This window comes from Cydia fagiglandana, chromosome 5, assembly GCF_963556715.1.
Source record: "Cydia fagiglandana chromosome 5, ilCydFagi1.1, whole genome shotgun sequence".
NCBI lineage: Eukaryota > Metazoa > Arthropoda > Insecta > Lepidoptera > Tortricidae > Cydia > Cydia fagiglandana.
In genome coordinates, this window is record NC_085936.1 from 3,549,689 (window position 1) to 3,561,477 (window position 11,789).

The following is an 11,789-nucleotide window of genomic DNA, read 5'->3' on the forward strand; positions in this document are numbered from 1 at the left end:
ATGTGTGGTCTTATCACAAAATAGGGCTCATGCGAGCGTGCGTCCCCGGAGGGGTCCACACATCAAAAGTGCATGTCACCTCAGAATGACCTTCTCATATGTTGAGAACAAAAGGCAAAAAAACAAAAGTAGGGTGCCAATCCCCTGAAGACACAAATTCTTCGAAAATTCTGAACTGATTATTTAGACAAATTCACTCATGAGCCTAAGAAATATATTTTTATCATTAAATCTAATAAGGTTTCATTTCAGAGCCACTTTGTAAGTCTGTAATTTATATGTTTTGTTTTACATCAAACTTATTTTCTATCTATAAAAATCATACCTAAATCATACAAAGTTTTCCTGGAGTGACAACATAAATATCTCAAGTTTTAATTATTTTTACTCATATGACAACCCCGACAACAGATAAGCATCAAAAGGTGCATCTGAATGCAACAGATTATGCAAAGAAGTGCAATCAATCGAGTTAGTTTGGGATATTGTTAAAATCGTTGAAATAAGAAAAGGAATTCAACCCAAAAATATTAATTTAAAATCTAAGAAAATGTCTACGTTACACTATAATGCGGTAAAATTATTTCAATTAGTAGACTACTAAGGAGCTAGTGACTTTAGTAACGAATACATACAATAATATTCATCTCGTTAAAAGTTGTTAAATTTAACGAGGATCCTGTAATCAGTTTTTATTAGTAATAAATTTGCTGGCTCTACAAGTAAATATATTATTTTGTATATAATTTAGTTATGTTTCTCCCATCGTTACGAATTAGATAAAGACAGTTTTTTTGGTAGAAAACCACTGTTTTTACTAGCCAGGCATTACTGAGCATATTTACCTACTGTACTAGGGTAAGACCACCAGTGAATGAACACTTAAGGAATTATCCAAGTTTGAAAAATCATTGCTCAGAATTCATTAATAATTGGAATAATTAACTGCAATTTAATCAATCCTCATTTAATAAATAAGAAAGTAATTTCTGCGATTTTTAATTACTTTCATAGTTTTTGAGTTATACCAGAATTTACGAATAACTACCCATAAACCTAATGAATGAACATAAAAGCTAGTGAATGAACACCGAAAAACCCAGTGAATGAACATTATTTAACTCTTTTTAATTAGCATAATATAATCATTTTTATCAGAAACACCGTTTCCGGCTCTATTTTAATAGGTATAGCGATAGCGTTTATATCTTTTTATCCCTCCATATTGACTTCGAATCGATTAGAATGTAATAAAATGATGGTTAAATACCAATAACATAGAAACCCGTTACATATTAAAAGGAAAAAATAAAATCAACCATTAAAACAAGAACCAACGTGCATATTTTGATGAAAAGGGGTCATGCTCACCAAATAATGCTTAAAATAATAAACTTGTCACTGAATTGTTCGTGGTTACACTGTTCATACATAGAATTAGTAGAAATCCAATAAATGAACAAGCCAAATTTTGTATTGTTCATACATAGGCATGACAAATCTAGTAAATGAACTATAGAAATTTGGTTTGTTCCAATACTGGCTAAATGAATCAGAATCGTTTTCTATGCAGAATCACAAAAAACAAGCTCAATACGATTGCATTTACATATACATTTGGGAAAAAAACGAAATCTACGCGACACCAGTAAATGAACACACTGTTCATTTACTGGTTTCAGAACATTTGATGAGCCAGTAATGGAACTATAAAAAATAAAGACTTAATCGCATAATACGCCGACAAAGTGTACATAAATAGAAGGTTCAACTCTTAATCTAACCAAATAACTACACTTTGTACAAGTAAACATTAAATAAGCACTTCATATGTTGCTCCAAACGTACACTGTTCTTATCTGGGATCTAATATTTCCATACAAAACTTCAAATCCAGAAATACGTAAACTTCAAACGCCAGTCACATCCTAACTGGTCGAAAATAAATTTATTATGGGTTGTCATCGCATAGGAAATAGAGTTGTTGATAAGAAAAAAAATAAGACAAGTGGAAGAAATTGCTATATTTCTTATTTTAGACAAAAAACGTGATTTTGTTCATTCACTGGGGGGTGTTCATTCACTGGAGGGTTTACCCTAAAAACTTAATCAGGTAAAAGGAATTGCAAAGTGAAACATTTCCAAGAAAACGTTTTTCGTCCAATAAAAAAACGAAAAGCAATCAAGTCATTGCAGAAACTTTCCCGTTCGAACTAAGTTCGAAACCTTTCGGCTTTTTGAATATTTGATTTCATATTCAAATTTACGATTTCGTTTTCTAAATGTTAAGAATTCTTTAAAAATTACGAGATGTGCGCCGATTATCCGTTTCACATGGAAATTATGTTTTCATTTCATGTTCACGTCATCATTTATGTTTGTTTAGCGAGTTCTTGGTGAAGAAAAGTAAAAAGTTTGTTTGCAGTAATTTATTTTACGTAAGTATTAAAGTATAGCCACGAAATATATGTTGGAAGATAAGCGTGGACGTGGCAGGTCCAGATGGAGATGGCGATGGCGGGGCGACTTAGACAACTTTCATATGTAACTGGCCAGAATAAGTACATCAACGAGAGTTGTGCTGATAAAGGAGAAAGACTTTGGCCACCAGACCTGCTAGAATGAGTTACATTCTTGCACTCTACTAAATAAATACATCTTCGACTTCAATTATAGACTCGCGCGCGAGAAAGCAACTCATGCTAGATGGTGAGTGGGACACTATAATAGCCTAAGATAAAAATATATCGCGTACTTATTTCGAGAAAGTAGCACTATATGTACTGTAACATATTTTAAACATTAACCAAGTTGGTTAGTAACGAAACATTAAGTATAAGAAAGTAATAAAAAAATAGTTTTGTACATACTCGTACTCACTAAAAAAAAAATTATGATGCACAACTGGGGTATCATTTCATAAGTTATTTTAAGCAAGTTTTTACTTTAAAACTCTACGCAGCAACTTTAACTGGCATTTATACAAGCACTCTTGAAGCGTCCCAGCCCCAGTTCCACAAAAAACCGTCCCTAGTTTCGCACTAAAAAAACTTTTCGAACTCCAAACATTTTCATAGTCCAATTCTCGAATTTCTCGAGTTACACTGGACTTGTGGAATTAAATTAAAATGTTACAATTTATGGGTGGGCGGGCGTCATAAATTTCGTTCTCTAATTGGCCCGAGTTCGCGGGCCGTAAACTCTTTTACAGCCCAATAGCACTTTATTAAATACTAGCAGGCCTATTCGAACTGCACCTGACATCAAACCGATATTTTACCATTTCACTCATGTATTTTAGTCACCCGCGCGACATGTTTCAGAGGGCTTACGTTACGACAAGCGGGCGAGTTAAAGGGCTGATTTAGACGGTGCGCGAACTCGCATGCGATTTTAGTTAAGGTGACAGTCCATTTTCAACGACAGCTGCACTACTGTTCATTTTACTATGGAAGTTGACAATAACACGGACACGTCCAGTACCAGTAGTGCAGCTGCGGTTAGAAATGGAATGTTACCATTACATTATGTCCAATTCAACCGACCGATCAAAAACCGCTATGTAAAAAACGCGCATGCGAGTTCGCATCATCTAAATGAGCCATCGTCATCAATATGATTCATATCGGTTTGATGTCAGGTGCCCATTCGAATTGGCCTGTAGCCCATGCCGATTGTGCCCGAGTGCGAAGAAAATTTGATGGGTAAGTTTTGACCGTATTGGCTTGTTGAACTGATTGCTTTGTTTGGCAACAAAGTCAGATCAAAATTGAAAGCAGATTGGCAATTGTGAGTCCGGCACAGATATTGAGATTACATTGGTATCATACGTTTGCAAAAGCTTTTTTAGGCCAATTACTATTAAATGCAAGCATGGATTGCATATAAAAAATGCAATAGATGTAAAAAACTATAACTTGCCGCATAAAATGTTTTTGAATGTAGGAGGCAAACGAGTCAACACGGCAGACCGGTAGATAACGTCAGAAATAGATGCCTCAACCTCACTGTCCAAGGCCCTAGATCACGCGGCCACGGTAGGCCTAAGAAGCGCTGACTGAACGTCGTGACAGCGGACATGGAAGAGAACAATCTCATCAATCATGTTTTTTTTTTTAATCAATGTAAATAATTTACTTGTGTGTCGTTGGCGTAATACGTGTCGCCATTCAATTTTAGATTAAGTCAGGTCCCCACAGAAAACCAGCGCCACGGTCTGCCGCGGCATCATGCTGAGTGGGGATCCTATCTTAGCGTCCTAATCTGTTTTATGTCTGCATACTTTTCTTTTTTTTACATGTACTATGTTGTGACGTTAAAATAAATGTATTTCTTCTTCTTTCTTTCTTCTTAAATCAGCGGACAAGGAGAAGATTAAGCAGGGAAGCGGACCCTGGCGCTAGGCCGGGAAAAAGCTAGGTTGAAGAAAAGGAGGCAAACGAGCAGACGAATTGCCTGTTGGCAAGCGGTTACCGTCGCCCAAGGATACACGCAACATCATTGTAAGTGTGTTACTGGATGGGAGCAAGTACGCTCTTTTCTTGAAGGTTTGAAGGTCTTATCGGTTCGGAAATACGGCAGGCGACAGCTTACTCCACAGCTTAGCTGTGAGAGGCAGAAAGTTATTACGTAAGTATGACTTTATTAACACGCTAAAACTACAGTCAGCCAATAAAATGGGTTATTTGAAAGTAACAGGCGCTAGTACAGTCGTATTTTCGAGTAACGGTCGCCTTTACGAGGTAATTCGGCTGATTATACCTTGTATATCTCTATTTATTACACTGCAAGGCTACAGAAAGGAATATGGGACGACCAATCATTGTTTACGATTCGACTTTAGAAGCGATTTTCAACCAATTGGCCACATGCATTTAGAGACTAGACAAGTAATTCATTTAAAGTTAATTATAATTTCAGTATAATAGTAAAAGCATCGTCTCTTTAAATTACTGCAAACGACTATTACATATTGTATTACTAAAAACAACTGCAATGTTGCCAAAAGTATCACACTGGAAAATTACGTAATAATTAGTCAAAAGTCAGAAATATGTAATGTAGTTTGACCGGATAATCCATATTACCCCAATATACCCTGTTTTGTTTATCCCCCAACACTGAAAAAAATATGATCTATCGAGCACACATTGAAGTGATTTCATTAAGATTAACAGCTATATACAATATCAACAAATGTACGTACGACGTACGTACGTACGTACGTAACATACGAACGGTAAAATTGACTGCTTTGTTCGACAGGCTCATATGGAACTGTTCATAGCATTAAACTTTAATTTAAGTATAATTAATATTTTTATTCAAGCAACATGGCTCATAAGGCTGTGACACATAAATAAAAACCGGGCAAGTGCGAGTCGGACTCGCGCACGAAGGGTTCCGTAACATAATGCAAAAAAAAAAAACGGTCACCCATCCAAATACTGACCACTCCCGACGTTGCTTAACTTTGGTAAAAAAATCACGTTTGTTGTATAGGAGCCCCATTTAAATCATTATTTTATTCTGTTTTTAGTATTTGTTGTTATAGCGGCAACAGAAATACATCATCTGTGAAAATTTCAACTGTCTAGCTATCACGGTTCGTGAGATACAGCCTGGTGACAGACGGACGGACGGACAGCGAAGTCTTAGTAATAGGGTCCCGTTTTACCCTTTGGGTACGGAATCCTAATTATGCAATTTCAATTGTTTTAAATCATTTTTTCTCATTGAATGCGCACAATCCTTACTAAGTTACATTAAAGCGCATTAATACGTGAGGAATTCTTCTCCACAATATTGCGTTAGCAAAAAATGACAAATATTTTAAAAAACTTGTACATCATTTATAATTATATTTATGCAAATGTCTCCGCTTCATAGGTATATCGCGAACGCACCTGAAATTAATAACACCCTTCGTAAACCTCAAGCGTATAAGACATAACCCGAACACAATATACAAGACCTGACTTAAAAGATATAGATAAGATAAACATCAAAATTGAGCATGCCATAAAGAACAGGCGTAAAGATCCAACGTGTTTCCCGGCTTTAGAAATCACGCCACATTTCGTTGCAGGGTTCTTTGCAGTTGGTATCGGAATAATTTTCAATAAAACATGTGATGCGTGTTCGACTTTCCTTCATAAACAGAAAGCCTTACTACGGTAATATAAGCATGTGAATTATAGACCGGTGGCGGTTCTGTCAACACCGGCAAAGGTATTAGAATCGGCTATTCACAAGCGAGTATACGAGCAGGTGAGCGCGCAGCTCGCGGACGCGCAACACGGGTTTCGCCCGACACGAAGTACGGCCAGCAATCTTCAGTCACGTAGCGCAGATTATACCTATAGTAGATAGCGGGGGTCAAGCCGATACTGCTTACTTTGACTTCAAAAAAGCTTTCGATCTCGTCGATAACGACGTCTTGTTGTCAAGGTTGGCAGGCTTCGGTTTTAATCTCCACTTACTTGTTTTTTTTGCAGCGCCAACCGCCATAAGGTACCTTTACCCGTGGGACGTCACATATCTTTACTATATCGTATCTAGTTAATCTCTAATTAATTTCCCGAATCTCGCCGTACATCGGCAGAGGACGCAGGTTCGATTCCAGCCCTGGGCACTGGAGGCCTTTGGCAATTTTCCCTTCGTAAACGACATTTATTTCAGTTTTAAGATAGAATCATGTTTTCGGTTTCAGTGTTTTTCACTATTAGGTCTCTATGGTGTTGATTGAAACTATAAATCTGACAACTTTTGATACGCAAACCGATAGTACCGTATCGGATATCGAATGAAACATGATCGTAAAATGGAACGCACCTTTTTACGATAACTCGGGATAACTGGGAACATGTAACTCACGAGGCTTCTAATGGGACTTTACTCTTGCAATATACAAAATAACCCTTACCCTTTTGATATAGAGACTAATGTCGCGTGAGTGAAAAGAGATTTTAGTGGTCGTTCGATCTGCTTTTATTTATGGCTTTTTATTTTTAAATTGGCAGCGTGAATAACAAAACTGGTTTGTGGCGGATTGTAAAAGTCTACTTGTAATTAAAATGAAACGTACTTATTTTTTTAAATAAAATACAGAGGTATTCTTAAAAAAATAGGGAATCCTTGCTTAAAATCTGGTTTTAAGCAAGAGAAAAAGATGATTGAAATGATGATTCGCATACTTCCATATTTTCTATGACAATGCAATAATGCTAATATGGAGCTGATCTGATGATGCAGTCGGAAGGTTTCCAAAGGAACTCTTCAATGGAAAACCATAAACACCTTGAGTTTAGGTTCATTTGAAAGGTCTCGAGTTACTTGATAGACATGCAAAGGAGAGAAAGCACAGTCGGCAATAAGACAAGTGTATCAAAAAAATATTTTTGGCGGTTATGCTTATGTTTATGCTTATCTCTAAACTCGTTCGCAATCACGTAACATACGATAAGTAAATATGTAAACTGCGGACCATTTCATTACATAACAAGCTACAATTGGATAAGCTCGTATATTTAATGCTGACAAAATTTTGTGGTTTAAAATGTTCGGGTAATGAGGCTTCACGTTGACGGCATGGTAATGATGCTGATGGGACTGGGAATGAGGATTTTGGACAATTAGTGTAAGTAATATACAACAATCGTAATATAAAACGAAATGTTTTGGGGACAATCTTACTCAAATCGACCATGTCCCAAACTAAGCAAAGCTTGTACCTTTATGGGTAGTGGATTTGAGTTGAACAAAGCGAAATAAATAACTGAGCATTCATTATTTTTTACGACGAGTTTGACATTGGCATATTGGCTAGCGACTGCGTAAACTAACTCACAATGCATCTCCCTCATACTGACAGTGGTGCAAGAGAGACACACCGCGTTTGAGTAGACACACTATTGACACACTGACACAGCCATATTCGAACTTTAAGCCATACATCAAATACTAGATATTGAAACGATATGGAACAGATATGTCAGTGTTAAACAAGTGTCAAAAGTGACGTTTTTGTTTGAAGAAACGTAAATTTTGACACTTGTTCGACACTGACATATCCGATCCATATCGTTTCAATATCTAGTATTTGACGTATCTCATTGTTCGAATACGGCTGACAGTAGCTAGCGTTTAAGGCCGCGCATGGTATAATAATATTATAACACTCCGCCTGGTACTCTCTTCCCGTCTTTTCATGGTCACGTGACTAACACAAGCCTACGTCATCATGCGACAGCGCTATATGATAATATGCGATAGCGCTATATATAGCAGCCATGTTATTGTGACGTAGGCTTGTGTCACTCTGGGAAAAGAAGACTATGTTTTATTAGACTATGAGGCCGCGTAAAACTCATAGTGAGGGTACAGATCTAAACAGACATCGGTATTTTTTATTATTTTACTTTGCTCACTCGACACATACAGTTTTCCCAATTACAATCAGCACGATCCCACTTCATTAAACTTCGGCCACTTTGCCTTTTGTTTCCGATGCAGTGGATAACTTTTTTCATGGTATTTTTTTCAACATTTTATGCCTACTACACGCCCCGCAGTCATTCACTCGCTTCACGCTTCGCTCGATCGCGTATGGAGTTACTAATCCTATTTTAGATACCGTTTTGGAAAATCTATTCGGTTGAAATACGAATTTTAATGCTCCTTACAAAACTTCGGTCACGATTGTCACGAAGCACTTGCATGAAAACCGGTTAAATTCTATAACAATTTGTTTTCTTTTTTTTTATCAATTATCGTAGTTGTTAATGCATGCTTTGTGACACAAAACATTATAATATAATTACTACTTTTTAGGGTTCCGTGTCTCAAAAGAAAAAACCGGAACCCTTATAGGATCATCATCATCATCATCATCATTTCAGCCATAAGACGTCCACTGCTGAACATAGGCCTCCCCCTTATGGGGGGTGAATGCCATAATCGCCACGCTTGGCAGGCGGGTTGGCGATCGCAGTCGAGTACCCCGAATTTGAGGGACGCTGCTGCCCGTCCACCGGTGGTCTTGGACGTAGTTTAAGGACATACCCGGGTCCGGGTCCGGGTCCGGGTCCACGGTCCAGGTCCGGGTTATAGGATCACTCGTGTCTGTCTGTCTGTCTGTCTGTCCAACCATCCCCTTTATGTCCGAAACTGGGTATAAATTAAAGAGTGACATAATTATTTTCATATTTCAATCTTGAGCGTAGGTACAAATTTCATAAACTAACAACACTATCAGAGATTGATCAGGGGACATAGACAATGTACAATCCTACCATTTCTTACTGCTATTTGCTGCGTCAGATATTTTTTTTCAGAAAATGTATAAATTTTGGCAGCAAAATTACAAAACCTTTAAAATTACCGTGACACAAAAACTTTCGTACATCCGATCCAGTGCTCAATGTTATTTGAATGTGCGTTCCCGCTGGCCATTTCGCGAACGCCGTTGGAAAAAATGCAGCCACGGCTGGAATTCCTGCCATTTGTGCCAAATATTCCTGTTGACTGTACGAGCGTGGGCGAATCGAGTAGGCTTTTACTATACTCTGTATCTTTAGGTATTTAAATAAAAGCAAACAAAATCTACCCTCAAATGGCTCCATAAGCCAGAACAATACATGATCAAAAAATGTAGGTTAAAGTCACGTCGTTGAGTGACTGATCCAGGCGGTTTTGTATTTGGTTGCTTAACCAATAAATGTTATAACTACCCGAGAATTTATAAATTGTTTGTTTACCTTTATTTATTTATATAGATATAGATACAGACTACAGAATCGATGGGGCATTAGTATCGTTACCTAGCCCCGTAAACAACATGCCAATCGCTAACGCTCCGTAGCCAACGAAACGCAACTGGAATTCCGATTCGAAATTACAAAACCGGTTAATAAGACGTAAGACAAACCTTGAAACTTCTCCAAAAACCGATTAAAAAATAATCTGGAACTATACAGGTTCCAAGTTAGTACCGGTTTAAAAAAACAGTTTCCGAGTTTTAGATTAGATAACTATTTTAGAAGAACCCTCGACTCACCCGTTCTCAATAAGCTTATGGAATGGCACGCCGTGAGCACCGCAGCCTGATTGAGTACGTATGAAACGGCCAAGTATTTGTACCTGCGATTTTTACCTAGTGTTTTTGCCTAGCCTTTCGATTCGATGGAATTGAAGGATTAGTTCTGTTTTATGGATGTTAGGGAAATTTCCAGGTTGGTAGATTGGTTTCAATGGTTTCGGAAGAGTTAGCTAAAATGCTTATATAGGTAAAACCGGTTTATAGAGAGGTTTTTAAATTAAATGAATTAGTGATGTTGTGTAAATGTACAAAAAAATGCGTTAATAAAATTACATTATGATATTTCAGTTATTTTCACCGCTAAACTTAATGCTATTAAGTATTATGACTTATGAGGCAAATAAAGTGGTACAGGTCTTAACTTATCAAATGCACGAACTATCAGATAAAATGATTTTTTTTTTCATCAGAACTAAGCATTAATATAATATTTAGTCACACGTCACACCTAAACTAAGATTTTTGAATTAGCTTTGGGCCATAGTTGGGAGGTTTTGAACTACGTATATAGGTAGTTCGTTTTTTTAGCATCAGAAAATATAAGTCACAACAAATATGTAACAATTATGAATCTAATTATTAGATTCTAATACAATCATTTCTATTCTTCTGCTTCCATGAGTAATATTTACTGATTCTTAAAAAGCGTTTTTCAATTAAAAGATACGTCAAGATCTCAAGATCGCTTACCTTCTTCCGTATATCAAACACACCAAAACGGGTATGTTCAAGAGAATCGCTTAGCAGTATTCAGCCGTTGATGAAGACAAATTATGTTTATTACTGTATGTCTGTCTGTTTGAACCGGATTAGCATAACGTGACGTTAGCGTAATCCGGTTTACGTGTGATTTGATGTAATTTCGGTGGTACTGTTTGAGGGTTAAACTAAATTACAATCTAGGTGATGGCCTTTGTACTTACCTACTGAACAAAATAATACGAGTCAAATCTTGGAAAAGCTCACTTCTGTTGACAATACAATAAAATTTGAACTTACGGCCTTTGGATCGATACTCCAGCGCCCTGCCATCAGAGCCACCAAGACCTCATCCATAGCCAGCAAAACTTTCCCTCATATTATGAGTCAAGGGGACCCTAGCGACATCTACCGTAAGAGTGTTACACTTCTTACACGGCTACCCGAGTTCCAAATCATATTGGAAATTCACCAGTTAGGATGTGCTACCCATACTAATTTTAGGTAGATGACGCTAGGGTCCCCTTGACCCATAATATGGTGGAAAGTTTTACTGCTATGGATTAGGTCTTGGTGGCTCAGATGGCCGGGCGCTGGAGTATCGATCCAGAGGCCGTGAGTTCAAGTCTCACCCAAGACAGTATTGCTTTCACTTTTAAATAAGCTTAGAATAAAAAGCTTAATAGCACCGTTCGCAGACGTTTCTGCTTGTTAAAAATTAAAATTAATAGGTACAATAAAGGTTAAGAATTTTGGTACCTACACCATATATCCCTTGCATGTAACCCCTTTGGCATTGCAGGTGTCCATGGGCTATTCGTCTTATTTGCCTCCTAAACTACCAACAGAAATGTAAAACCCCCAGTGAACTAAAATAACCAAATATAAGCAGAAAAAGAACACAATTTATAATTATTTAGCCTCAACGAGGTTGCCTCGGTGCCCGTAACATAATATTTTTTAATTAGAGATAATAATCTCATAATTAGAG